The sequence below is a fragment of the Poecilia reticulata genome, chromosome 20 (assembly GCF_904066995.2).
Source record: "Poecilia reticulata chromosome 20, P_reticulata-male-v2, whole genome shotgun sequence".
In the NCBI taxonomy this organism is placed as follows: domain Eukaryota; kingdom Metazoa; phylum Chordata; class Actinopteri; order Cyprinodontiformes; family Poeciliidae; genus Poecilia; species Poecilia reticulata.
Window position 1 is genome coordinate 19,814,259 of NC_088849.1, and position 25,508 is coordinate 19,839,766.

Sequence of the window (25,508 nt, forward strand, 5' to 3'; positions counted from 1 at the left end):
ATCAAACTTGAAATTTGAAAGTCACAATGTATAGTGCAAACCTAAAAATATATAAAATTGAGACAAACTCAAAAATCAAAACTCATAAAGTGTGAAAAAATATTTTTACTATTTTTCTTTTAACATTTTAAATTGGATAAAGATTATTTAAATAAACACAAAAATCAGTTTTCAAGTAATTATATCAATAATTCAAACTCAGATGTAGAATTAAGGTAATTTTATTTATAGAGCACATTTTAGCAACAAGGCAGTTCAAAGTGCTTTACATGAATTAGAAGGAAATACAAACAAAATAACAAAGCTAAAAGATAGACAAAAAGGTAAAAGTATAAAACTACATATTGGTTTCCCATGTTTAATAAGAATAAGAATTAATAGTCCGCAATTTATAAACAAGTAGGTGTTTCTCTGGATTCTTGTTCTAATAAAACTAGATGTTGGTTCTCCGTGTTTGGTAAGATTAATGAGATGTAAAACAAAATTTTAAAAAGAACCAATCTGACAGAAAAACGAAACAGAGCCAATATTTTGTCTACTTCAGCCAGAAAAGTCCAGTTTTGAACCTGACGAATGGCTAATGAACCAAAATTACTCCAAAAATACGTCAACAACTGATCCAGGAGGTCACAAAACATCTCAGAGAAACATTAGAAGCACTGCAGGCCTCACACGCCTGTAAAAATCAAGAAGGTTTCACACGTAGAGATTTTGTTCATGGATGTAAAACAGGATCTGGTGACGGCTCAGACTGCAGCCGGCTTGTTTCTCTGTTGGTAACGGCTGAGGACAGATGACAAAGGCCACAGAGCCGATCTTTGAACAAGCATTTTCGTTTCATAAACGCAATGAGGCCACAATAACACACAACATCTGAGTCACAGTTTTTACAGAGCTGCTATTGGGGCAGCCTTATAATGGCTGTAAATATGTGGAGCAAAAAATGTGAAGGTAACCACTGGCTGTTTTGTGGCAGCAGAAAATATTGCTGCAAACAACAGAAACAAAGAAGCAAACAAAAAAAAAACCTCCACCTGCACTGGATTTCATAAAAGCCGTGATTCAGTTTTCTGTTGCTTTGTTTAGTCCTAAAATGGTTCCCTTAATACTTTAACTATTTAAAAATAAGGATTTACAGAACTCTATAAATGCAATTAATTGGACCTAATTTCTAGATAGTGCAACTAAAATAAAAATATGAGGTCACAACAGTGCCACCAGTCATTCAAGGAAAAATAAGATGATTTTGACACTGAAAGTTTCCCTGTAGATTAAAGACACACACATTAGGCTCACATTGTGGTGAAAACCAATCAGAGACGACAAAGGGCGAGAAATCATGAGACATGAGGCGAAGCCCGTCGATGCTACATGGTCGTGCAGAGAAAATAACAATTACTGTCAACTTTTTTGTCAATCTAAGCCGTAAATCGTCAAAAAATCATTACAAATGCTCTGATGCCACCAACTGGCCAACTGGTGGTGTTGCACCTGCACTGTAAAACGCAACAACTGGACTTTACTTAAAAAATATACGCAAACTTGCTGCCACACAAAAAAAAAACATTTTTTAGGAATCAAAAATGGTACTATTTTCAAATTTTACATAAAAAATTGCACAACTGTTTTAATTTGTTCATTTTGAGTAAGTATATTACACATTAACGTTATTTACTACCAGCAACTTAAGACTTTTTTTTTTTAATCAAATCTACATAAACTGGTTAACATAAAAAATTAGCTATTATTACTGCAGGTAAATTTTCTAATGTAATGAAAACAATTGTAGAAATTAATTTATTGATTAATGACTACTTGCTGTTAACCTAAACTCTGGGGGTTAGCAATGTAGCACAGTTAGCTGTTGCAGGAAGCTAGAAAAGACGATATTAAAAAACCAACAAATACTTGTTTACAATCTGTTTTTTGATTTTGTGATGAAGCATTTAGACAGATAATTACATTTTCAGATTTATTTTTTGTCTGATGATGAAACCTTTATACAAACTCCTGAGCTGCTAACAGAAAGCTCGGCGGAGGTGCGGCGAGGTGTAAACAACCATAACTGCAATACTGCAAAGGACTAAATCTTTAATGCGATTAGAAAAAGAGGGCTGTGTGTGTTTTCTTCTGCATAACTCCCCTGCTGCAGATGAGAAATAAAGATTACAAACTGTGGATATAAAGATTATAAAGTAGAAACCGATGTTTCACAATTTTGCTCTTTGACTCTTCAGCATCACAGAGATGCCTTATTCTCCACACAAAGTTTTAATGCAGCAAGAATACAGTAGAAACATAAAAAATATATATGTTGTTTTTCTTACTGCTGTTTTAATATTTGAATTAGACACAAGTCCAAAAACATGACTGTCAGGTTAATTGGCCTCTCCAAATTGCCCCTAGGTGTGTGTGTGTGTGCATGGTTGTGTGTCCTGTGTGTCTCTGAGTTGCCCTGCGACAGACTGGAGTCCAGGTGACTCCACCTCTCGCCCGGAACGTTAGCTGGAGATGGGCACCAGCAACCCTCCCGACCCCACTGAGGGACAAGGGTGAAAGAAAATGGATGGATGGATGGATAGACACAAGCTGGTTAAGTCCCAAACCATCATCCGGGTGTAAGGACACAATCAACAGCGTCTTCTTACATTCATATCTTCACTCCTTTGCTCTGCTATTAACAAGTGTCGTCTTTTGGAGTACATTTGTAAGTTAAAGACATAAAATTTTCCAAAGAGATGTAGTCTGATGTTGTCAGATTGGTAAGCAAACAGACATGCTGGAGAGGCTTTGGGGAGGTAAACACGGCGATGGACCTGATTTCACAGCAGAACAGGGGGAAGTTTTTCCTTTGCTGAGCAGGTGAATCACATTTCAGCTCTGAACTGAAGTGTCATAAGAAAATAAGACGAGAAGCTGCAGCACCTCACCGATGTGTAAAGGTCCATCAGAAACTGCAGACAGTTTTGTCACATATTGAGTCTCAGCTGTCAGTTTCTCTGTAAACAGCATCACTGTGGTTTCTGTGTCCTTTCTGGGTCTTTTGTTTATGGTGATAAAATTGAAAACCTGGAAAATATGGCTTATAAACAAAATCTACAGTTGTCGTACCAGATCCGATTTCTGATTTTAATTGATATTTCATTAAAAATAACTTATAAGAGTGGCTTTTATTTCAATCATCCCTTCTGTGAGTTGTACAATGGATGATTAGGGACAGGCTATGAAAATGTTTGCCTAATTAAAATAGTAGGAGAATAAAGATGCAATTTTACCAGAAAATTGTCTCAAAATGACAAGAAATAAGTTGCTTTAACAAGGAAAAAGGTTCAATAAAGTTATCAAAATGTGTTTGATAACTACATTAGTCCATGTGGTTTTTTTCTTTAAAATAGGCAGTTGTTTGCATTAAGTATAATCTGTAAAACTTATTCCTAAGTATAAATACACAAAACGCTCAACAATCCACATTTAATTTATTTTTATTTTTGTGTTGGAGTTCTGATAAAATCATTCATTCTCATAATATTACATTATTCTTGTAATTATAAATAAAATGATATTCCATCGTAGCATTCACTTGAATTCAAAGTCCAAAATAAACAAAACTTCTTGCAACAAATAAAAGGAAAGCAACACATTGTGTGTCTGCGGAGAAAAACAAGCAGCACAAACAGAAAATAAAGCAAATATTTCTGAAACACTTTCCACACGCTGCCCATTCTTCAACTGGAGAGGGGAAAAAAATAAAACATGCATGGCAACTGACATGCTCACAAGCGGCAGCCCTCGCCATGGCAACCTTAATGGTACATTACTGTAAATTCACATTCATTCAAAGGGCTCAGACGAGAGGGAGGAGAAGGAGGGGATACTCAGAAATCCTCACTGAACCCAAACTAAATAGGAAAATTCACTCACAGCCTGCTTGTTTTTTGCTACTCAGAGACAGGTCTTGGTCCTCGTAGCGGCTCTGAATGGTGCGTCTGGACGCAGGGCGGCGGCGGCGGGGGACCAGAGGCCAGTGGCAAGGTCAGCCGAGATGGCAAAATGAAATAAGGCTGTCACTCGATTTCTGTGTGACCAACGCTCGCAGGGACAACAATGCTTTAATTTTGGACTTCCCTCCATTCTGTACATGGGGAGGGGAGGGAGCAGGTTGGCTGCTAGCGCTTAGCGGCTGCAGCCTGAGAGTTTCCCCACAACAGGAGAGAAAAGGGAGTGTGTGAAACACAGTTAACTGATAACTGGACCATCAACAACAAACCCTTAACTCAGTGTTCAAAACCAAATCCCTCCAGTTCTGGTATAACTACCACGTCTCACTCCCAGCCTTTGGTATAAGAGTGGCATGATGAAAATGTTCACTGTATGAGGACAGAAACCCTAAACATACAGCAAAAGCTACAGTGTAAAAGAAAAAAATGGTGTTCACAGATGCTTTATTGACTAAAACAAGCTGAATATAAATTCATAAAACACGTAAATTTAACATCCAAGACATTTTTTTAACTTTTATTTTTGTTTTTGTTAGTCTAACTCATGAAACCCCCATTAAAACACTCTTTGGTTTGTTGCTGGATTGTTTCAAAGTACTGAAAAGTGCTCTGCAAAGCTTTGTATCTGTAATTTCATGCAGGTAAAACTCTGGTTTCAACCGAGTTGAATTAACTGCAGCCCCTGTTTGGTCTGATCGTTCAGCTCCATTTCCAATTTTACACGACCCTGCCCTTTCTCTGCAACGTGCCGTCTCAGAGGTCGTTCATGTTTCCTTTGATGCCGTTTTTCCCCCCGATGGAAATCAGCAGACATTCTCCGATAAGACGATGCCTGATGGGTTTTTGTTTTTTGTTCAGTTTCCTGAGCGGAGGAAGATGACGCCTCAATCCGCAGCAGATCGTTGCTGTGACTCAGAAGTCAAGATTTCATATCTGGGGAACTTTTGATGTTGATCGTCAACTTCCAAAATCACAAATGATGACAAATTATATGAGATTTTTTACAGATTTCTTTACATAGACAAGTCTTGATAAAAGTCGGTAGAAAGTTGAAGTAATAGCAGCAGTTCTTTGTCTGACCTGCAGGGCTTTAATAACTAAATAATTCAGCTACCTGATAAATGAAGCAGAGGAAACAACAGGCCCAAATAAGAGCAAACAGCAGCAGCTATTTTTCCATGAGAAGCCTTATGGCTGGGATGCTGTGCTGAATCTCTGAGTCAGCCTGGAAGCTGAACGTGGCAGAGAAAGTTGCTGGTGTTGTTTCATGGAGGTTGTTCAGGTTATCAGTCAGCTCACTCACCTCCCATCAGGCCCAATGGCAGCACAGGGAGCATTAAAAGAGTATTAAGGTACTGTTTGTTTCTTCTCTGCTGGTAAACCTACCTGTTCCAGCCACAAGGCTGCAAATAGCAACATGAAAATACCTTTTATAAGCACTTTTACTTTGTTTTTACTTATCACAAAGTAAACTTTAGCAGTCAAGTCCTCATTTTAAGAGTCTGAATGCTCCTTTAACAAGAGTATACAGACTCAAAAAAGGACAACTGCTGAAAGAACAACATATTCTGAGAAGTAATTAAACCAAAAATGTGCAAAAAGTGTTTACATTTTGTATTTACGTTAGTGGTAGAACTACCCTGAACCTGGTTCAAATTTGGTAAAAAAAGAAAAAAAAATCTCCTATTAGACGCCTTTTGCTATCCAATTATTAGTCAGTTAATAAAATAAATAAAGCAGAATGGGCTGAGCTTTTCACATGTTGATGTTTAAATTATTTTTTGCTAGAAATGATCAAGTTTACACACAAAAAAGACGTTATTGTATCAGGCAAAGAAATGTTTATTTTCTTATTTACAAAAGGAATTAAATTGCCTATTTGTATTTTTTATGCATTTGTAATTTTGCATGAAACAAGCTTAAGTGGTTAAAATAAAAATGTGCAGAACATGCCATTTTGCTATCCGATTAATCAGTTAATCATTAAAATAATCAATTAATTCATAGCTAAGATAATTGTTATTAGACTAGTCTACAGGTTATTTTGAGTACTTATTTTTGTTTTGTTTGATTATCTTTTATCAGGCTGTAAAAGCTAAATTAGTTTCTATTTGTTCTGATATTACGCCTTCAGTAAAAATACACCTTTCGTGTTGCAAATGTAGGAGTGGAAGTTTGTTCAAAATGTTACAACAGCTGATTTCTTATTGTCAAATGACTCACAAGAAAAAAAAAATATCTCAAACTGAAATTCCTGCACTTATGTAGCCACAGTTGTTCCAGATTCCTGCATCATGCTGATCAATATCTGTGCTCACTGAACGAGCCGTCTTAGTTTTGTTCCCAGGAGGATAAATCTAACACATCAGCACTGAAAACAAGCGTAGCGCAGCGCTAAAGATGACGCATTTGTATGCAGCTATAAACAGACAAGGGAGTAAAATCTCAGCAGATGTGTGGGTTGCTTTTAAGTTAGTCTTTGTTTTACTTTGACGCCTCGTTGAGACGGGTTCGAAAACATTGCATATTGGCGTAATCCTCTCCTAGCAACCTTACTTCATAGAATCCGTGTTGCTGCAGCTCTCAAAGGATGAATGAGCCTGAAACACGTTGAGCAAAGAAAATCCCACTCAGTGAGCATTGAGCGCAGGAGCTCAGGGGCGGCTGAGTGGGAGTGGAGCAACGGCACCGGCCTCTTTATTACTCAGCAGCACACGCAGACACAGACCAGTGACCGAAGCAATTCATCAGAAGAACTCAGGCACGTCTGTAGGTGTATAAATATGCGAAGAACCAGTGAAAAAGATAAACGGTAGCCAGCCAAGGGCTGCTCCACAGACCATTTATAAGTAGAAACTTTGCCATTGTTAACTTCCTGTGAACATCATAGCTGGTGTAAGTCTACTGGATCTGTGTCATACTCAAGGCCTAGGGGCCAAATTTGGCCCTCTGCAGCTTTTTATGTGGCCCTGTGGACTCCAAATCACATCAACAAGTCCTTTCAGTTCTTCACAAATATGCAAAATTCTCACAAAATCAACAAATCCCCACATTTTCTTCTGATTTGTACTGAAATTTTTTCTCAAAAGTTTGAGAAAAACATTGAGTTTAAGTGACTGTTGCCTCAGCCTTACTCACTGTGAAGTTATAGTCTGTGACTGACACGGCGATTAGTAAAAAGTCACATTTAACATCACACATTAGCGCAAATATTGTAAAAACTTCTTATAAATTAGTAAATCAGTGATTTTAATTGCATAAAACCCCCCAGATTTTTGATGTAGCTCAAAATGAAAATGAGTTTGACACCCCTGATATAACTGGAACATTTCTACTCTCTCTGAAAGTTAATTTAAATTCATGTGTATGGTATTATCATTTAATAAACACCCAGAATAACAGCAGGTCGGTTGTGCAGGTTGGGCGGCTCGTGTTTAGAGTTGCAGGTCTCCTGTCAAGTTGTTGGCATGCTGAGGGCTGGACTTTATTTGAAGATGATTTTCTGTAAAATTTCAGTGCAAGTAATTATCATCTGAATACCAAGACAGATCCCAAGTCAATTCTTCAGGAGGTTGGGCTTTCTTTCTTAAATTTCAACTCTCCGCCTGGATATTATTCCTTATTTTAATTGCATGAAGTTCTTTAAATGTCCTGCGAGTAAATATATTTGCCTGTTTATCCATAACAACTGGAACTTTCAATATCTAGCAAGTTATTTTCTACTAAAAGAGTGGCTCTCAGATTAATTTCACTCCCTGCTACGGCAGGGGTGAAATGACTAATAACCCGATATTGGCTGGAAAGCGCAACGTTTTCCCTTTCAGAAATTGTTGGGATTTTTCAGTGTGGCCGAATTACGGTACTGCAAATTTCGCGGTGTAAATTACACTTTTATTCAGCTCAAACAACGTGAAGTCAAAGTCAAACCAATATTCTGAACAGTACATTGTTGCAAGCAATCATTCAGTCCGAGTTAAACGTTTGGTGAAATCCAAGCTCTTTGGTTTCTGCACATATTTGTTGCGGAGTTGTGGGAGTTTGAAAGACTCTGTTTTGCTTCTCTGAATGCAGGACCTGGTGTGCTGACAGGAAACACGGCCGGCGGGAATAACCTGTGACAGACTTGTTATGTCACCAAAAAGAGGAGACCGACCACAGAGCAGAGATCAAGCACTGGGAGTGATGGAGGGAGCGGCGCTGTGATCAGCGTTAAAAGTCAGAGCTGACAGACAGCAGCACACAGGAGACGCTGCTGGGTTTCTGTTCTCAAGTCGCTGCTCGGTTTGACTCTGCACCCAGACGTCTAACTGGATTTAACAGCTTCTTTACATAAGTGACAGAAAATATGTAATTTAATGCAACATAGACAGACAGATGATCCCTATTAAAACATAATGTAATTTTGCAACCTCAACCTAAATGATGAAAACTGTAATAATCTTATAATTTTAAAAGTTTTCAAAAAGTTTTGTTTCTGGTTTGTTTGGGTCTTTTTCAAATGTTGCGTTTGATATGAACCAGATTTATGTTCAGTCAAACTTGTGCACATATTTTACTTTCCTGTTTTGTAAGTCAGTGTTTAAAAAATGTCTTTGGCTTTTCAATAAACTTTGACGAGTTTAATTGCCTAAATTTTAACCAGGATTTTTTTTTTGTAAAATTTTCTTTCTTGTTTTAAAAATGTTAGATTTACAAAATTTTAAAAAAGGTTTTAATGTTTTTAAGGTATATTCCTGCAGGATATTAACATTTCCTGTCATCTTTTTTGTTATCCATTATGTTGTTTTGTCTCTTTTCTACCACATTTCCAGAAACTTGCTTTAAAGATACAATTTTTCTTATATATTTTGTTCATTTGTGATTTTTTTATACTTCAGGACCTTTTCACCCCCTCCTCAGTGGAAGATACTCCACTATTTGCACAGACTCTCACGTACCTGAAGACTGTCGGTTCACCTGCAAATCCCTGCACAAGCTTCACTCCTTTTCTCCTGAGAGTTATAGGCATGAAGGAACAGATATTGGGATGCAGCTCGCCTTCACTGCTGTCTGACTCGTAAATATCCCTCCATCCTTCTCTATCCTCCGCTCCCTCCATCTCCTCTTCCCTTTCATCGTGATGTGACCCTCAGACTGAGCAGGCGGCTCGCTGATGATCAAGAACAACACGAGACCACGGTGTGTCGCGTCTTCTGAGACTTGTCAGGACTGGTAACAGGATCTAAAAATAGCCTCCCTGCAGGAGCAAATGAAAAGAAGGCTTGGAGGTGAAAGGTGATTTCACGGCTCTGATTGAATGCATGAAACATTAGGAGGAAGTCTGCTGCATGTTCCCCCTCAAAATGATAAAAATCATCATTCTTCCTGTCAGAAGTGAGAACAGGTTTAAAACATTTCTGTAGCTGTTTTATATCTAAAGCAACTCCCCTGATGTTTTATGTAAAAAGAAAATCTGGAAAATCATCTGACGTGAGGTTGATCAACTTGGAAATAAATAAGTAGATAATATGAGGCTACCTAATTATTCAAAGATTACATGTTTACTCACACTACTTTAGATTTTAACTTTGAACTAAAATATTCCTGAGGTGGTTTGCTGATTGTCTTGTTGGCTGATTCATGTCTGTTTTTCCAGGATGAATCGTTGGCATTTTGCAGATGATGGTCATATTTTCAAAGATGTTGCGGAAAGAAAAAGGCCCAAGATGCAAACCTTCATCCTTTCTCTTCTCGCCTTTAAAGTTGAGTCACGCTTTTCTCAAAATAAAAATTAGTTAGACTTTTAGCTGCAGACACTTCATGCTCATGCGGCTCATTTGGTTAATTAGGCTACGTTCACACAGCAGGTCTTCAGATCCTTTTTTGTGCGATCCTTTATACTAATTAAACGCGATCGCAATCAGACTTCGAACAGTTTACGGCCTGACAGCGACGCTATAATGACGCCACCATCTATGGATTGATTTTAAAGTTGTTGAGTAATCGCAGCTGACAGTGTTGGCACAAGATCATAACAAGACGAAGGAAGTGTCGGCCATTTTTTCTGGTTCGTAATTATGATGCATGGCTCACGTCAATGATGTAAAAGTTGGACAAAATGTGAAATGACTGTTCTGACTGCAGATGCTTTGAAAACTATTGGATACATTTACAATTGAATAACCACATATGGAAGTGGCATAAATCTGATATTTTGGGGGTAAAAAGTTTGGAATTGTACATATGGAAAAAATAAATAAAATAATTGGATTTGGGTCACATTTGCCTGCGTAGCCCAAGACTCACCTGCTCATTGTTGTCACTCTGCTAACTACAAATGTTCTCCTTTTTCAGTCACTCCTTGCTATTTTCACCTGTTGTTCTCCACCTTTTGCCTAATTCATATTCTTTTGCCATCTTGGCTCTCAGCTTTATAAATTTTCAGATTTTATCTCGTTAGGCTACAATTCTGGGTTAATCTGCCTGAAGATTTCCCTCCTGCGCTTTTAGGATTATGTGATTCTTCCCCTGTGAGCACGCAAACAAAGTCAAATTGAGAATAAAGCTGGTCTAAAAAGTCTAAATATGATAAAAATTGTGACTTTTTAAAGTCCCTTTTTATCCCTTACTCAAACATCTATAGCCTGACTTTCAAGCCAAAAATCCAGTGTTCCTTGAAGTAAATCGTACGCTCTTTTAATTCCCATAGGAACCTACTTGGACACCAATCATTGATTTTTGTCAGAGGTCCCAGCCTCTCTGCTCCACATCCTCCCCACAGCTCACAAAGCATTTTGATATTTCAGGCGAGCAAATCTCAAAGTCAGAGTGTAGAAAAACTTTTGATTGGCAGAGCAAATCTTCCACCGTTTACAGGAAGGTGGGAGGTTAGGCCAACATGATATTTCCTCTTTAAGCAGTGAAATGGTCGCCCTCCATCTGACAGCTCATCTGCAGCAGGTTGAACACCAATCACACGATACTGTCAGACCTGCTGGAGGACACGGCACTTTTCTGGGACTTGGTTTGAGAGTACAAGTGAGGAGAAAGAGAGTGACTCAGCAGGAGATAAATGCCAAATCAAAATGCTCAACATGAGTCAAAGCAGTTTCTTTTTACTGCTTCCCCCCCCCAGAGGCTGCATACTAAATTTGTTGAATCTTGGAATAACATTTGCATGAAACATTAATATGAATTAATGCAAGCGGAGCCAGAAAAGCACTGCCCTTAGAAATCACTCATCATAAAATTACATATTTTGAATCGCTGTAATTCTGGCACAGAGTTAAAAAATAGAAAAAATAAGAAGAGCACTTGTTATTTGTAACAGCAGCAATGTCTATCAAGTAAAAAAAAATAAAAGAAAATATACAACAATTGGGATTTGATTTGATTTAAAAAATCAAATCCCAATTTGCTGTTTTCTGTTTTGAACAGAAAACAGCGTGTTTTCTGTTCAAGTTATTTTCAACTCCAGATATTTAATAAAACCAGAGTCTTCTCCTGGGGATTTAAATTGAGACAAACAAGATAAAATAACATGACACAGCAATAACTCTGCAACGCCGAGGGCGCTGTCAGGCCATATCAATCCTCCAGCTGCCCAGCAGAAATCACAGTAACCCTCCAGAACTGAGCAGGTAGAAATCGCTAAAAAAACTCGCTAAGTCACCATGAGCAATGAGGCTTTGATGTCAACTTTTGGCTGAAACGGTATTAGCGCTCTGCAGCTCGCTGCTGCGAGGGGGACGTTTGTCAAAGTGCCGCCCACCAGGGAAAAACGGTGACATGGACAGAACTGAGCCGCCCTCCAGCCTGGAGGAGCTTCACCAACATAAAGGTTCATGAAAGGAGGAATCAGTATTGAAGCGCTCCTCTTTCAGAAAGCTTTGTATCATTCAGATAAACGTCATACAAGAACATGAAATGCTTTGAGAGGACCAGATTAGAAGTGTAGCACTGAAAATGATGATGATTTGGGCTCAAAATGCCCATCGACCAGGTTTTGGTTGATGCAAATCCTTTAATCATAGACAAAAAAACATCTCAAACATTTTAAATCAAGCTAACAAGGTGGAGCCATATATCTATCTCAGCAAGCAGGGTGGAGAGAGATGAATTACTAGTTTGGAAAGCTGGATTTAGGAATTTGATTCCCTAAACTTACAGGTCTTTTTTCTGCAGTCTGTTATGTGCGCATCAACTTCCACGTTTTGTTTTTCCGATCTTTCTAAAGTGTTTTCATTTCTGTTACTATGCCTTGGCTGTATGTGGCAAGAACTTTTTCACAAGTTATTGCGATAAACGATAAAATTGTTGTTTTGAAACTATAAAAACTTAGGTTAACTAGGACATCTCCAAAGTATCTAGGATGATGATAGTTTATGAAGAATACATTTTTTTACACATTTTCAATGTGCAGGTTTGCAATTGAGGATTCATTCAGTGTGAAAGCAAACTGCACCGGCTTATAACATAAGAAAAGTTTTAATTTCACTATTTAATTGAACCAAGTCTACAGGACTGTCGGTTAGGAAAAAAATCCTGAAGCTACAAACTAACTTTTACATTTGATTCTTAAATAACATAATCAAAAAAAATATCCTACTACAGAGTCTCCAGATCAACATTAGAGATCGGTATTCGAAGATCTAAATGGGCAAATATTTCACAAGAGGGAGTGCAAGGAATACTTTCCTGCACACGTACTATCATATAATCTTTGAAACACGCAGATAGGGTTGTTTGCCTGGCGTAAGGCAGGAAATAAGGCCCCTTGCCACATTCAGGAATGTCCATGGAAGAGAAAGAAAGTCTGCACCATGACACATATTTAGAAATGTGTATTGTTTCCACAGTGTCTCTTCCTGCCACAATCATTCACTTGCAAACTATAGAAACAACAACACACACGTTTCAGAAACTCCATGACGCTTCTCGCTCTGCATGCATAACCTCTAGACGCAACCTCTTGTCTGGTGACAAAGGCAGGAACAAAGGGCAGTGGAAGGATGTTTGTCAGAGGCATGAGGGGGTAGCATTGTACCTCATTTCCTTGAGGGGTGCAGCTGGGATGAGTGGACGAGAAGAGAAACATCCGTACTGAACGTCCAAGACCCGTGGAAATCCCGCCAGGCAATCACCACGTGGCCAAAAGAGCAAGAAGGATCGAGGGAAAGATGTTGCATTGTTCTCATCCTCCACCCACTCCATCCCCCCACCTTTAGTGAGACGGATTAATGCCAAGAGCTGCTTGTACTGAGAGTGTCTGGCTTGTGTGCTCTGAGAGACACAACGAGTTAGGCCTTCTCCGTTTTAATCAGGATAACAGACAAGGGCAGACAAAAACACAAGGACTGTGTGCCTGAGACTGGAGGATTTACTAGTGGATGAGCAGCTCAGTTACTCAGCTCCCCAAACAGACACAGAGCCTAATCAGCCAATTACAAGAAGAAGAACACACTGTATGTTTTGCAGCATGCCTAGGTTTGTGCTTGGGACTCTGTAAAGGAGGTTTGTTTTTAAAGCGACGGAGCCTTTAGTCTCCAATCCAGACGAGTGACCTCTGCGTCCTTCAGTGGATAAAGAGATGATGTTTGGTTTGGAGCTAGACGTGTAAAGGTTGATGGACAGGGGACCAGTGGCGGGCACAGCTGTAATGACTCGAGCCTATCTGCGGCCCTGGGACTGATGCTCAGCTGATGACAGAAGATATGACAGCATGGCGACCTGACGGGGCTGACATTTTAAAACGAAGGTCCTACTGAGGCCTTGTCTTGTGGGAACTCAGTCAGAATAAGAGGTGACTGAGGGGCTGAGTTCCTGACATGTTATTTGGATTACCGTCAGGCAGCAGACAGCAAAAAAAGTGGCAGAATCTGAACATTTTATAATCTACAAATACCCTGTGCTGCAACAAGAACTACTGAAACAAATTACATAAAAATCTAAACTGCAACGTCCTTCTTTCAAAAATGCAAACAAAAATGAAGTAGCATTAGGTTTTAGCAGTCATAGGATTTCTCTTTTGTCGTTGCCAGCCATTTCTCCTTCTAGCATTATACTTGTATGTTTGTTTTTGTTGTTTTTACCCAGAATGCCTTGCAGTATAATCTGCTTCCTGCTTTTGGAGCGGTCTCCAGTCTGCTTGGCACCACATATTCATTCACCAGAGTTCCCTCCAACCGAACCCAGACTTAGGTTTGCAGATCTCAGAGAACAAAAATACTCATTTTCAAACAAAAATGGGCGGCTGATCGCTGCCCTGCACGCGGCATCCAGCTACATGGCGGTGAAAAATGAAGCAAAGCAATTCGGAGGAATCTGCACCCTGCTGATAACTCCGTCTTTCACAACTCTGAGAGCCCAGAAGCCCACGTGCAACAGCAGAGCTCATTGTTAAGCTCCTCAGTGATTTGTTCTTATAGGTGTTGGGCAACAATGTACATATACCCTGTAAGCTGCTTTTGCCTGGATTACTCTCGAGCATCCATCAAACATCTCGTGTACATGCCTGGTGGAGAAATAATGAAGCAATCACTGCAAACCCCTCGGCAAACTAATTATCGGCGCCGGCTTCAGAGAAAGGGGCGTCTGTGTGTTGACAGTTTACCAGGAGGAAAAAAAACGCCCCAGCGACAGAAGTTTAATTACCAGAGGATGAGGAGCTTTGCTTCATCTCTAAAGATGCGTAGAGGAACAAGTCATAGTCAGCCTGGATCAAATCAGATGACGCCACGTCACACAGAGTCAACAGTCAGGGTTTAATTCCCATTTTTGTACTTCCAGTTGTGTTTCTATTGCTTCTAAAAACAGATGTCAGATGGTTTTTGCAGTTTTCAAAAGAAAAACACCAATTGTAATGCCACAAATTATCTAGCAACCGCAGCGAAGCCCAGACGTCACCTAGCAACCCAAGCTGAGCTCCAGCACCTTTGTTCGGCTGCTTTTATTGGCTGCTGGAGAAGACAAGTGTTTTTCTGTTGACTTACCATCCAGAAACCACTTGCTGCATTCATATTCGTTGTGCAGGAGGCTCCACTTCTGCTTCTCAAAGATGTACGGTTGTATAATTATGAGTTGGAGGCGTGGCCAGCAGCAGCTTATTTGGATTTAAAGAGACAAGCAGCTCATTCTAAAAAAGAGCTCAAAATAGGCCGAACTGACCAAACTAAAATCTCATTATCGAAGAATGATTTGTGCAAAAAGAAGGGCATGAGCATGTTTTGCAGAGCCAATAGACCCATCCTAACCTGCTGAAGGAAGCACAGCGTGTGGACAAACAGCATCAGGATTTTGTGATTGCTTCGTTTCATTACAGAAGGACACGGGAGTGCCAGGCTGATGGTGCATCACCATCATGCTGGATTCAGTCCTGGGCACAGCGACAGTAAGACGAGGGCCGACCTATCCCACATCATACAAAGTGAATGTCAGTGACATTCCTGCAGCCTGTTAACAGCTCTTCCTGTTAAATGTCAGCCGCTCGGCTGAGAGACTGAGAGAGGCTGGCTGGCTGAGAGAGAATTAGCAGGTGTCTGCACCTCCATCACCAACGGTGAACAACATGGCGGGATGAGGAGCAAATTACTGGCAAAAGAGTCAAGAACAGAGCGAGTTCCCCACGGGAGAGCGCAGAGAGATGATGGCAGGGCAGAGGACCGCGCCACAAAAGAGAAAGCTGTGCATGCAGCCATTGTTCTAAGTCTGAATAACCATTCCAGTGGTTTTTGTATCTTGTTTACTCTGATTTATTTGAGGACCACAGCTGAGAGCCGTGCAAAACATGCAAACTAAACAAAGCACCTTTCAGGACTTTCAGTTCATTTCTCAGTGACTGAGATGGCTCAGATGGGTAATTTTTGTAAGTATGCTGTGAAAATAGCTTTTAAAATGTGTCCTTGTTGAGGTTCCACTTAAGGGACGGCCCATAAACTATGTATTCATTTGAAACCACAGAAAAAATATATTCACTGGGTACAGAACCCAGACGGAATGGTCTGGTCTGGTCGGGACATACAGACATGTAAGAAAATGTAAGAATTGATTTTCGAGGAGCAGATCCCACTGAAACAAGCATTTAACCAGATTACCAACAAAAACAGCTCAAGCTCAGGCTGATTTGACTGAGAGGTGGTTGTGAAGTCTTGCCACAAACTGGCACTTAGATTCAGGTTTGGACTTTGACTGAGCCGTTCTGACATATGAATATAATTCTTCTGCTGGAAGCTGCTAAATCGGTTTATAAATTTCTATTAAATTACAAAACACTGTATTTATCCCAAAGAGAAAGTAAATGCTGCTGTAACTCAGACCATCCAAGTATCTTCCAAGTGGATGGTGATGCTGTGATCACTAAAGATTTCAGGTAGCAGTCAGTCTCGCAATGAACCTCAAGAGGCCTCTGACTGAAGGCTGTTGCTGTATGACAGTTTCACGACTGTCATGAGTTGCTAACAGCTACATATGCTGGCAGCAGGGATTATATTCTCTGGATACAAATCCTAGATGACAACACCAGCTCTGCTAATCCACCTCATTGGCATTTGCCACTCCTCTTTAACGCTCTGTCTGACTATAGGGTTAGAAAATTTATGTTTTACGACATATTGCGCAGCCCTGGCTCCAATAATGTTATTCTCAAACCCCGCAGTATGATGCTGCCACAACTATGTTTACCAGTGAGGATGAGGTGCTCAAGGTAACATTTTACACAAAACCCAAAAACTTACATTTTGTCCTCATTGGTTTTTCATCAGAGCAAATTTTTCCACACGTTTTCTGTGTCTCTTCCACTCTCCCATAAGGGAAGACTTTGCCATGTCAGCTAACTGAACTGTGGATCAACGCAGCTCATCCAGAGTTACCATAGATATTACTATATGTGCCGGTTCATCACATGAAGTCCCAATAAATTACATACAACTGACGACATTTGAAGAAGTAAAAAGGGTATGAAAGCAGACGTTTGCACATCCGGAGGTATTGAAATACCTTTTAATGTGATTGTACAACTCACATTCACACATGCATTTTATTTGTGTAGATATTAATACCAAAGATGTTTATATTTAGAATAAAAAATCTAGTTTGCTGTCATTAACAGATCCAATATGTCCTTTCATGGCACAGCAATCCAAAGTCATAATATGTAGCCTCATATTATAAAACATTAAGAGAGCAGGAGTTTGTTTCTAGAGCCTTTAGTTCGTCCAATCAGATTACATCGCTCTGCCATTGCTCCTTTTTAAGCCAATTGTGTGCGCTTAGAAAAAAAAAAATCCATCCTACACCATAGTGGCACTGTCTCCATGGTGACACGGTTGCCAAACCACCATCCCTGACACCACAAACACATTTACAAACACACAAAAGAGCCAAAATCTCCCCATGTCATTATAGTTTTTGTGTGGCTAAATAAATTCAGGAGTGCGTCTGTCTCGGATTGCCCCCCGAGGCGCAAATCTGCTAGACTGTGATGCAAATCAGAGGAGGAGAAGGGAATAATTAATGCTCTTTAATCAGGAGGTGAATTGTGCTGATAGTTTCACATTTGAGGGATCCTCCCAGAGGTGCTCGATGCCTTGATTGTGGAAAAATGTCCAATGCCGAGACACATTAGGCAAAGAAGAGATCAGAAGTACAGTCTCAGTTCTGGTTCTAGCAGCAGCTGTCATACAGAGGAACAGTTCAGCAGAAACTGGAGGTTTCTTTTGGCAAATCATGAGTGACAAAGCTACTCATGCAAAGGAAGCCATGACAGTTCAGCTTATAACGACAGCATATATGCCACGTTGTGAAAAAGTGTCTGCTCTCCTGACAGGTTACTTCTGTCTGCAGCTTAAATTTTCCCAATTCATATTTATGTCAGCAAATCTGAAATGCAGATTTCAAGAACTGACTTAATTTATCGAGGGTTAAATCCAAACCAACCAGACTTTGTGCGAGAAAGTCATTGGGTTGAAAGCTAAAAACTAGTTGGGATAAAATGTTTTTGTGATGACAGATAATGAATTTTTCACTCTGGAGAAATTTTAACGAACTTTTCTTTGCAGAATTGTTTTAAATCGGTCACATTGGGGAATCTTTTGAGCATTTGTTTTATGTCAGTATGCAATATATTTTATTTGTCTCTTTAACTACATCCATTTGTTTTTACACTGGGTCTCCTGATGAGACTCCTCACCAAGGAAGCGTCCTAACCAGATCCCAAGCCACAATATTTAGTTTAATAAATGTTTTTTGTATGTTTAAAGCCTTTAATGCTTAAAAAAAGTTGAAGAAGTAAAGCTTTCACCACTCTGCAAAGTTCCCATTTCTCCTCTGAACACCCAGAGCCTTTTTGGTATTTAGGATGTATTTTGCTGAATGGACCAGACGCCTCTCCAGTAAATCACGTCCTACCTGACATGATTTTACCAACACTTCACCTGAAAGCCCATCAACTGTGGCGGTCTCATCAATCATACTCTCCAGCAGCCCTGAAATAAGCTGTGCGACATGGGGCATAACACAGACTGAAAGTGGTGGGTATAAAATCTCAAAAGCTCCACATGCTGTTTCTTGCTCAATGTAAGTCAGATTTAGTGAGACTCACAGTATCTTAAGGTGGCCTTGCATGTGAGGAAAGGAAATACAGCAATTTGTAAACAAGAGTGGTAAAATGAAGAATACCAAGCTTCTAAGATTAGGTAGGGAAATTGCTGCCTCTTATCTCATCAGTTCACAGCAACTATTAGCTGCTGACAGTGAGATGAGAACCTAATAATGAGATCCATCCTGGAGGAAGGAGTGGAGACTCCGAATTCCTCAACATACGAAGCTGCTTTGATTTGGGGCCCCACTTAGAAAAGTTCTGTTTGATATTGACTATGTGGATGGATGGATGGATGGATGGATGGATGGATGGATGGATGGATGGATGGATGGATGGATGGATGGATGGATGGATGGATGGATGGATGGATGGATGGATGGATGGATGGATGGATGGATTTGGTTTTGGATGGATGGATAGATGATGGATGGATGGATGGACGTATGTTTAGTTGGATGGATGAATGGATGGACGGACATACGTTTGGTTGAATGGAGGGATGGATGGATGTATCGATGGATGGACGGATAGTTGGAAACTTAAACAATGAAACAGGAATTAGATCTAAATAAAATGAAGTCTGTGAATCTGTAAAACATCTGGTGTTTTTTTCTGCAGTACATTATTTTAATCTCTATATTAACCCAGAAACAAACAGTTGGCATCTAAATGAGAGACGTGTAAAAACTGAAATGATCTTTCTGGGGAGTCTTTACTACTTCATGATGTTTCGTAGAGGAACATGTTTCCTCAGAAGCCCCAGCTTCTTATTTCCACCTGAGAACAGAAGCTGGATGATGATTTGCTTCCTGGTTATTTGGGGTCACAGCTTGACATCCAGTCAAAGCTCTGAATAATCCTCACAGGTGTTCCCCACCATCACTCGGCATACACCTGCTTGTTTTGTCATTCCCTGAGTCAACAGCACCCTTACTACCTCTCCTACCACCATAATCCCATTGGACTCAATCATTTGCACAAAATGGTAAAGAAATGCACTAGTGGATCCAAAACCAAAACATTTCTTGCAGTTATTTTTTTATCCAACACACCCAATAACACCCACATTGATTTTTCTCCTGCGTCTCTTTGGAATATTTCTCTCTCTGATAGGAAAGTCGGATTAAAGGCTTCTCTGATCTTAGAGACACAAACAAATTCTCTTCAAACAGAATGCAGTAGGAAGGAAACTGATGCAAGATGCTAATTCACAGATTGGAGCGATAAAGACCAAAGTAAAGCCAAGACTCCTGGCTTCCTCCTATAAGAGATTTGATTCAATCTTTGCAGAACTGTAAGTATTTTTAAAGTGCAGCAGCTGAAGAAAAACTGGGCACTTCAGGGATCCGTCACCGCACTCACGTATACAAAGCTCAGTGGTTTAGGACGATTTCCTCCTGTGCCTTTAAAGGCATGAGAAGTCTAAGTGTCTGCTGCGTAAGAAGATCAGTTCACCTTAAAATGGGAACATGAATGTCTGTGCAAAACGTCAGAGTAATCCATCCCCGATCTGTCGAGATATTTCACTCAACAACCTCACATCTCACAAGCTTCAGAAAAGTCATGCGGCTCTGAGCCGCGAAGCATAACATGCCAGATTCAAAACAACAACTAAATGTTGCATTTCTTTTATTTTACTTAAATGCTTTACCACAGAATATTATGAAATGTTTCAAAATATTGCAAAGCAGAGGAGAAAGTTCTGAAAATAAGCCAACTAATTTCTTGGCACCCATGAGAGAAATATACATTGAAATTTGATTGCATTTGCTGAAGTTTTCCAACAATAATCTTTGGATTATTGTTAATCTTTAGAGATCTTTAGAGATTATTGTTGTTAGAGATTCTTTTCCCGTCCCTTATATTATCCTTAATTGGTCACGTTTTGGGCCATTAAGCTGCTGAAAGACCCAGTCCACTGCAGTTTCCCTTTAAAGCCTGCTGGTATTTCTCTGATGCTAACAAGAATCTAAACACTTTGTAGAAAACAGAAAAGGCTCACAGGACCATAGATCCTCTAACGCGGTTTCCTTTTTTGTTTCCCACTAGACCAACGTTGGAGCTCTTAAATTTCATCTCTCCACTGCGTATCGTTCAAGTTGTAGTTCCAGTAGTGTTTAGCAAACTCTGCATTTATGTTTGTGATGGTAGGACAGACAATGCCTTTTCTTTTTATCTTGTAGTTTCTGCGCTACTAAAGTAACATCTTCTAGTTTTTCCTATTTCATGGAGAGGCTAACAGAAATAAACCTTTTAGTGCTGTTTTATTATTAACCCAGTAAGGCAGGAGGTCAGATTAAAACATTAGACAGTAAATATATTATTCCAGTCACTGATTAAATGTGCTCAAATTAAAAGGGTAGATTTTTTTATTTTCACTTGAAGATGCCAATAAACAAAAAGGATGATGTTTTTTTTATATTACACAACTTGGGTAATAATTATAGGTTGGTCATAAGAAGGATCTTATTCTCTTCTTAATTAGTTATTTTTATTTTATTCATGTTCATCATTGTGTGTCAGGACATAAACAAGCTCTGTTTCGCGTGTTGCAAATGTAACTGTCCTGGTTTTAATTTTCACAATAAATGCTTCATCCATGCATGTGCAATAATTTTTGATCATAATCAATTATGCCCTTGAATTTTACATGAAAGAGCAATTTGGATTTCACTGTGTTAAAACCATACACACAATATCTGGTCTAAACACAGAAAGAAGATGTTTCAATAAGTTTTTGAGAATAAAAATGTCTTTGAAACATAAAGTAAAACCTTCTGAGAATCAAAAATGTCCACCTTAGTTCTTTGTATTTTGAGTGAATATAGAACATTTTGTTCTATTTATTCAAGCACCAAATCTTTATAAACATATGAAAGAGTCGCTGATGTTCCGGATTTATTCCAGATTAAAGCTACAAACACGTGAAGAAGATGCTCCTCAACCAGCTATCTGACTGCTCAGCTTCCTGAAAGTCTCCATAGCAACACCGGAAAACATCTCTGGTTATGTTGCATAACCAACATAAACGACCAACTCTCCGCCGGTCGTTTTCTGCATCCCAGAAGGTGACCATCAGAGGGTGGAGGTGCAGATCGGAGTGGCATGGCTGCAGCTGAGGAATGTCAGGAATCCCCCCCCTTTTAAACAGCTCATGCTCCGATGGTTTCCCGCGCGTCTTATCTCCTTGTGCCCGTCGCCATAGCGGTCAGTTCCAACTCCCACTTTACTTCCTGTTGCCACTGCTCTGCGTGGGCAGGTGTGTTTGCTGGTGTTTATCGGGCCTTTTGTTCACCCCAGAGACCACATGGTCTGTGTTTCACCGCGATTATGAAACTGCTGCGTACAGAATGACTATGACTAAGAGAACCAATACCAAAAGGTTGAGGGGTTCTGCTCGACAAAATCAAAGGCTGAGTATTTTTATTTATTTTTTGCCATTGTTGAGTTAAGTAGCTTTTCCCTGCTTTTCGACTTGGAATCTCCCCCTGTAGTTACAACCTATGACTCCCTTTAAACAGAAGTAATTTCCAAAGCAGGTAATAAAGTGCAGCATTTAGAAAATAATTCTGGTTCGGACCGTTTACTGTTTGGTGAAGGAAAAGCTCAAAGTCCAACCTGAGCACAGGCTGTGCACCACTGAGGCCCCATGGGGGCCACATTCCACCTCACCCTGTACCACTTTGCACCAGTCATGAGGGACGCCGACTTATAATTATAATTCCCGCTTTCTAAGTCCCCAGCCGGCCCTTTTCCCATCAGCTTGGACGTTTAGCCACAGGAGTCACAAGCCAGAGTTTCCCTTTTCCTGCAAATTCCTCCGATAAGCTCGCCTCACAGAGGCCCGCCGCTGCTGGATGGGACAGCCAATACTTTCCGGGTGTTTTTCCATTGTTAATGCAGACCTTTTCCTGACACTGGTGATAAGAGAGCAGCTGCTGAGATTGTTCAGCCGCTGTCCTGTGAAAAGTTCCTCCCAAAGCCGACAGCATATGTCAGGCTGAACGGGGCAGCATCGAAGTGACCGAGCTCAAAGTTTGACTGCCATTATTTTTGATAAATTCAGTGATTCTCATTTACTAAGATGATTTAATTTTTGTAAACTCAAAATTAAATCAGCTAAAGGTTTCACAAAGCTGATGATGTATTCTTGGATTTTTATGACGGATAAACAGTTCCCCAGGTTTTTTAGGAGTTTTTCTTTGGACTTTTCATGACAGAAAGCTTTTTTATCATTCAAATTTGAGACTAAAAATAATGTTAAGGTCATATTTGATCAAAACAATGGTAGTTCATTGATCTTTGGACATCATCAGGCTGGTTTTTCAGATGAATCTGCAAATAAAACCTCTGACAGTACTGTTCATATCTAGGCTGAGTCAATTTTCCAAAGTTTAACTGCTTAAAACTAACGTCTTCGCCTGCGCACATAAATTTGTAGTCGGCAGTAAATGACAATTTAGACAATCTGGGTGGTTATATTTTGAATTAAAGGCTAATGCAGTGTAAATTGCGGGTGAGTTTTCAAAGTAAAAGCTCATGGCCAATACTGCAACATTTAAAAATGAATTTGGCTTGACTGTAATAAGTCATGGGTTCCTTTGTAAACTAAAGACATGCTTTACCCAACTTGACATAAACTAACACAAAATGGTTCTCCATACATGCACAAACTGTATATGTCCTATTTGGCACCTGATATGGGTCTAATCCATAATTTTAATGTCACATCTACTTTAAAAAATAACCAAGTCTAATTAATGTGTTGTAAGAACTCACTTTCTCCCATTTTTCTGCACACGTTCACCGCTATTATGAAACTGCTCTGACAAAATCAAGCTTGGAAGATGAGCAACGGGACATATATATATATTTTTTACATCCTTTCTCTTTATTTTATGAGTGGCAGCCATGTTGGATTTTGGGCTGGTCAGAAATTGTACTTAAAGATGCCCTCCAATAAAGTTTTCAGCTTAAAACTTCCAACTTCTAAGAACATGGATACACTTGTGAACATGTTCATAATCTGTCGTTTGATTTGGACTGCCTCGATACTGTTTAAGTTGATAATTATCATAATGACTGTGTTGTGCAGGAGTTTTCCATACTGGTGAAGTTGAGGACATTGTATGTTTCTTCCTGTCTCAATTAGATCTAAATGCCTGAAGACGGCAGCAACAACTGAGGATGAACAAGTTCACAGAAGTCATTTCCATTTTTCCCTTTGCTTCATTCGATCAAAAATGAAACATCATCAATTCCCTATTGGTCCCTCGGGATAAACCCAACCGGTCACTAAGCATTGTACACACAGCATAAATGTCCTCATTAGCCGTAAGTGCTTTGCTCATGTGTTCCCTAATACCCCATTCATGCTATCCCAGCATGTCAGCTCGCTCTGAGGGAGCTGTCAGCTACAGATGCCCCCTCTTGCTCCATCCCCCCACTCATGGCCCACATGGCTCTGGAGGATTGTCCCCCTTCAAACAGAACAAAGGATTTTGGGGGGTTTATGTGGACAGCATGCGACCAAACATTCCTGACACAATGGGAAGGGCTGGCCGGCAGGTTCAGTTAGTGGACACTTTAAATCTGGGCTCTTTGTAAGTAAGTAAGTAAGTAAGTAAGCTTTATTTCTATAGCACTTTTCACAGACCAGAGTCACAAAGTGCTGCACAATTTATAAAAATAAAAACAATTGAAAACAAATTAAAACAAACATACCAACATTAAAACACAATATTACATTAAAAAGCAAGTTTAAAAAAGTGGGTCTTAAGTTGTTTCCTAAAAGTGTCTATACAATGTAGAGATCGAATGGTGCAAGGTAGCTCATTCCATAGGCGGGGCGCCACAGCTTTAAAAGATCTGTCTCCACGAGTCTTAAGAAAGGTCCGAGGAACCGTCAACAAGTTCAGGTTCGACGACCTGAGACTCCTAATCGAAACATAAGGCTGTAGGAGGTTCTTAATGTAGTCTGGCGTCTGTCCATGGAGGGCTCTGAAAGTCAGTACCAAGATTTTGTAGTACATCCTATAAGACACAGGCAACCAGTGCAGGCGTTTGAGGATGGGCGTGATATGTTCCCTCCTGTGGGTGCAGGTGAGCAATCGTGCAGCAGAGTTTTGTACTACCTGCAGACGCATTAACTCCCTCTTATTAAGACATGTAAACAGGCTGTTACAATAATCCAGTCTCGATGAGACAAAAGCATGAACAATCATCTCAAGTTCACCGTGAGTCACCATTTTACGGAGTTTAGAAATGTTCCGAATGTGGAAAAAACTGTTTCTAACAAGCTGATTTGTGAGCCAACTATTCCAAGAAGTACAAAGCTTAGGGTTCTGTCCTGCAATAGGACATCTGGTGTTATAGTTGAACATTTTTAGGAGTGTTGTCTCCTTTGTTTGCCTTGTTCCTTCCAGGTCGTTAAAGCAATTAAGACTTTGGAAGATCTTTGAGGCAGATGCAGTGAGAGTTGTAAGACTTGAGAAAGTTTATCAGTGGAGGAAAAGCAAACCAATCATTGCATCTTCACACACTATCACTCAATGCATGGTATTCCCAATAATTCATGTTGTAGAACAAGAGTTACAAACCAGAGATGATGGATGATGAAAACACAAGATCCATTCAACTCCTGTGCATTAATATGACTGGGAATCTCCAGGAATCTTCAAATACCTCACCACCAACATCCCAGCATCTTATCCTGGACTGTCCTCTACTTTATTCCACCAATATCCTGATCATCCAGTACAATCAGCTTAATGATCACATTGGTTTTCCTGCAGTATTCACGATGTTCAAAATCCTATACCTGGCACCATCACAGGAGATCACGATTGCTTGTAACACCCATATGAGATGCTCTGAATATGAAAGAAGCAATGAGTCATTAAGGTGCAGAGAAAGTGGGATAAAGTGGAGGTCCT

The 25,508-nt window shown here is 39.8% G+C and overlaps 1 protein-coding gene across 3 annotated transcripts in view; it reads right to left on the reverse strand.

Moving 5' to 3' along the window:
- Nucleotides 1-25,508, reverse strand: part of tmem108 (transmembrane protein 108) — a 47,450-nt gene that overhangs the window by 21,352 nt on the left and 590 nt on the right. Inside the window, exon 1 of one of the 3 annotated variants that reach the window (XM_008396588.3) lies at nucleotides 13,024-13,120. The exons of 1 other annotated variant lie outside the window; for it this stretch is intronic. The gene's annotated coding sequence lies outside the window, so the exon portion shown is untranslated. Of the gene's footprint in view, nucleotides 1-8,935; nucleotides 9,146-13,023; nucleotides 13,121-25,508 lie in introns of those variants that run through there. One more of the 3 variants, XM_081601592.1, reaches the window with a different exon arrangement.